Raw genomic sequence first — 4,974 nt, forward strand, 5'->3', positions numbered from 1 at the left:
ACTGACAACAAAGACAATGGAAAAATCACATTTGCGGGGGGGGGGTCAGTGATATACAATTCAAGATAAGGAAACAATTGCTTGGCATGGCCTCTTCTCTCTCTTGTTTTTGAATTGTTGTATGTCAAAAAGATTTTCGTCTTACTATGAGGACATCAGCTTTGTTATTGAACCTTCAGGTTATAATCCATTGTGTGTTCCTTAGGCATGGTTATTTCTTAAGTTCCCTACTTAATCTATAAATATTTTATTGATTTAGTGATCCTGTATGGTTCTAATATCCTACTATTATGCTTGGATACTAAAGGAATCTTCAGTTAGTCCTTTGAATGGCATGCTGTAGATAAATAAAACCCAGACATTCTGTTATTACAGTTACTGCCAAAAATTTCTGCACCATCTTCTTTTTTTTTTTTTTTAATGTTTTATTTATTTCTAGGAGAGAGAGAGACAGCGTGAACAGGGGAGGGTCAGAGAGAGAGGGAGTCACAGACTGAAACAGGCTCCAGGCTCCAAGCTGGCAGTCAGCACAGAGCCCGACGCGGGGCTCGAACCCACGAACCGCGAGATCATGACCTAAGCGAAAGTCGGACGCTTAACCGACTAAGCCACCCAGGCGCACCTCTGCACCATCTTCTAATAGCATTTACTGTTATTCTCCTTCTCCTCCACTTCCTCCTCTCTACCCCTTCTTCTTATCCTTTTTCTTATTATTTAAATAGCATTCAATTCTCTCTGTTACCTAAAAATCTACTGCAACCTATTTGGATCTTTATTCCTCATATTATCAGCCTTCAAGACACTAAGTGTGGACATCAACTACTCTTCCATTCTTAACATCAAATGTAAAAGGTTATGTGGTTTCATCTCCGTTAACATCAATGTATTTTAAAATGAATTAAATATTTGTCGGATTTTCTCTAATACTCTTTCTTTACACAAACCACCATACAATTAAGCAGAAAATCAATCCTCTTTGTTTTATTACCAAAGGGAAAGCATAAGGATATTTATCAAAAATGTAGCAGAGGTGATTTTATTAGATTTTGTTTGTTTTACACCAAATAAACATTTAATAAAATTATTTCAAAAAGTAGAGATTATGGTGCTGTGAAATGTACAAGAATTTGCTATCAAATTCACAGTTTTGTGAAAATTAACAAGTCACTTTACTACTCTTCCCCTGCTTTGAGTGCTAGTGTTAACACATAAAAAAATGAAAATAAATTAATTCATTATGAGCTATTGTGAGAATTAAGTGAAAAAAAGTGCAAGCAATTGCACTTCATATATAGTAGAAAGGGAAAATCTAAGTTTTCCTTTATTTTACCTTCTACTTTGTTTCTTTTCATCATATTCTGGACATTGGATATTTTGTAATCATGGAAAAAATGGGAAATAAGGAATCAAAAAAATGGGAAATAAGAATGGCATTTCTTTAAAAAGTGAATTATGGAAACACAGATTTTAAAGACTTTGTATTTGAAATCTGGTGTTACAAAATATTGAAATCATTAAAACATTACCACAAGTCAGAAATAAGAGATACAGCTTTTGACATTTAATATCTTTCTTGAAGGATTCTGAGACCCAACAGATTGTTCCTAGTCAAATTTGAATTTTCAAATTTTTGAAAACATCAAAAGCTAACTATTTTATATAATAACAATGTATAGGGTATCTCACAAATGAATATATTTTGAAATCAAAAGTTGAAAAAGATATTGTAGGAAATTTCTAACATTTAATCATTTACTATTGCTTATTTTGAAGGCAGTAAACCATGTGTTATTTGTAAAAACCCTTCAGTAATTAAATGTAGAATTTTATTTTATTTTATTTTATTCATTTTTTAATAAAATTTCTTTAAATTTAAATTTCATGTGGCTGTTGATACTTCAATTACAGATAGGAAAAATATGCAAAGTCACCTTTGCCAAAAGTCAGTTTTTTCAGGGTTCTTTTTAGTTATTTCAGTCTTGCTTAGTTGGCTCCAAGTTGATGAATTCACAGCCTGAGATATTTGGCTGAAGTCTGCTTTAGATGGTGTTTCAGAATTCTTTCACCTAAGTTCTTTCTTTAACCCATCTAGCAGCATGCTATCAAAAACTGTCTGCAGGGGAAATAATTATGAGTTTTGATCTCTGCAAGAGCTTTCTATTTTTATTTTTCTTCTATTGTGGGTATGTTAGGTATATGTTTTCTTAACTTCGGAAGTTCACTCACCTCATTATCAATGCCATCCTCAGACTTATTAACAGCAAATTATTAATATAAGTATAAACACAAACAGTATTATATTTTTACCTCTTTAACAGAGGTCTAAGAATTATTTAATTATTTAAAAGAATTATATTAAATACAATAAAACTTGTAAAATGTAATTATCAATAAATGCCAATGTTATATATATTTTTTTAAAAAAGTACAATGTTAGTCTTATGTATACAGAACAATTGACTTCATTGATAATAATATAAGAAGTCTAGCTAAGAAAATGAGGGCTGAAGTTGTTCTTCATAAAGCATAAAGACCTACCAGGCTTCAAAAAATAGTAATTTAAGTTTCCAAAGACCTTTAGAATTCTAATACCAAGATTAAAATAAATGAACAGAGAAAGCTGTATGAGGTATCCTAGTTACTATTAAGTAGCTGGCAAATTTTATTACAAACATCTTGAAGAAAATAGAAATCTAAGTACTGGTGAGAGAAAACACACAAAATCAAACAGCTCTTGAATATTTGCTTGTGGCTCAAGAAAGACAGTGGGCTTTAATCAGTCAAATTTGCTTTGTCCTCATAGTTCAAGATATTAAAACCAATACAAACACAACCAGGTTGCAGTAAAGTCCTTGAGGGCTATGTGAGCCATATGCACTAAGAACTCAAGAGCTAAGCTGAGACCCAACAAAAACCAACAAATTTTTGAAAGACTGGTAAGTTATAGCCTGCTAGGTTTATGGCAGAATTCCCTCTCTTTCTGGCAATAAAGTGATATAAATGATAATTAAGTGGGGACCCACCCTCACAGCAAGGGCCAGGGACTTACAAAATTTTCCAAAGAACTAGTCAGCCAGATCAATCACTCTTTCTTGAAATTAAGCTCACACTTCTTTATTTCAAAAACTCTTTAATATACTTTTAGCATCTGCCACTTCATTAAATGCATAAATTGTTTCTTTGACTAAATCGAACCAGGTATTAGATAATCCCAACATTAAATTAATGTTGGGCCCTGTTTTGTCCTGTTGTAATAAAGATGTAAAGTCTTTGCTTGGAAAATAGTTTTCAGTACATTTTCAATATGTTTACTTAACTGTTTCTTTTTTCACCATCTTCTAATTTTTCACTTCCCTTTCCTGCTTTATATTTCTTCTGCTTTAGTAAATATTTTAGTAACTTTCAAAGAGGTCACTCAGTTGATACCTTTCTTGGGCCTCACTTTTATTAATTCCTCACACATAATTGTAAGTAACATTTTTGCTGAAGCCTTATGAAAAAAATGCACATATCATAAAAAAAATCTTTGAATTTTCCCACAGAACCACTATGCATATGAAGAAAAAGAATATTTTGAGTATTCAGACTTCCTTCTAGATATAGCATTACCAAGGGCAATCATTTCCTTGACATGTAAAACTGTGTAGTAGGTTTTGAAATACATGATATGAAAAAATTAAATTTATTTATATATATATATAATGATATAGTATTTTTTGCTTGGAGTTTCTTACTCAACATGCTTCTATAGTTTCATATTGTGTATTTAAATACATGTATTAACAGAAGATATTTCCCATGTGATTAGGGTCTTTGCTTTCTACCATTTTGACTCTCAAATTTGTGAGGTGTGCGTGTGTGTGTGTGTGTGTGTGTGTGTGTGTGTGTGAGTGATTGGCCTTAATGTTGTAAACGTTACTTGAAATGTTTTTACTTTTTATCCATTCCTTCTCCATTGAGCAGTACCTATAATACTATCCTAGATCCTTAAACAGGAAAGAAAAAACATCATTGGCTTGGTAACAAAAGAAATATACAAGAAGATTCAGTTCAGGATGATGATGATGATGATTATTATAACAGAACCAATAACCACAGCAGCACTAATATGTTTATTGCTTATTTTACACAGAGACTCCAGTAAATGTATGACACATATTATTTTCAGCTTCACAAATATTTATAAAATGTGCTATTTTCCCATTTTATTGATGAATAAACTGAGCTTTAGCATTCAACCTAACAGAATTGTGAAATGCCAGAGCCAAAACCTAGGTTCATTCCTCTCCCTCCTGCTCCTGCTTTCCCTCTTCCTTTACCATTTGTTCAGAACTAAGAAGATGACACCCATCAAGTCACAGAAAGACTTTCCAATGTTCTCTCATATATATAATGTATAGATTTAATTTTTTAGATCTCTTTTCAGTTTTGATATCTTCTCTTTTTTAGAGACAAGCCATTTAATGTCATTAACATGACTTACACCACTCTACATATAAATTGTCAAAATGTTGCTAACTGCTTCTTTATATTTTCCTTGATTTTTTAATCTAATAATTAGGGTTATTTTGGTCAAATCATCTTGGTCTCTACTAGAATTTCACATTGTCCAAATATATATAAGAATATTGACACTCTTTTAAAAAAATTTTTAATGTTTATTTTTGAGAGACAGACAGAGCATGAGCAGGGGAGGGGCAGAGAGAAAGGGAGACATAGAATCTAAAACAGGCTCCAGGATATGAGCTGTCATGTCATATCCATGTCAAAAATTTAAAAACAAACAAATTTAATGTATATTCAATTTAATTTATGTAAAACTTAGGGACTATAAATTCTACATGTGAGTGATCACCGTTTTTATTTTTAAAGTTTTTAAAATGTTTATTAATTTTTTTAACATTTATTATTGAGAGACAGAGGGAGACAGATCAGGAGCAGGGGAGGAGCAGAGAGAGAAGGAGACACAGTATC

This window comes from Hyaena hyaena, unplaced genomic scaffold, assembly GCF_003009895.1.
Source record: "Hyaena hyaena isolate Hyena2069 unplaced genomic scaffold, ASM300989v1 scaffold_1754, whole genome shotgun sequence".
Classification (NCBI taxonomy): Eukaryota; Metazoa; Chordata; class Mammalia; order Carnivora; family Hyaenidae; genus Hyaena; species Hyaena hyaena.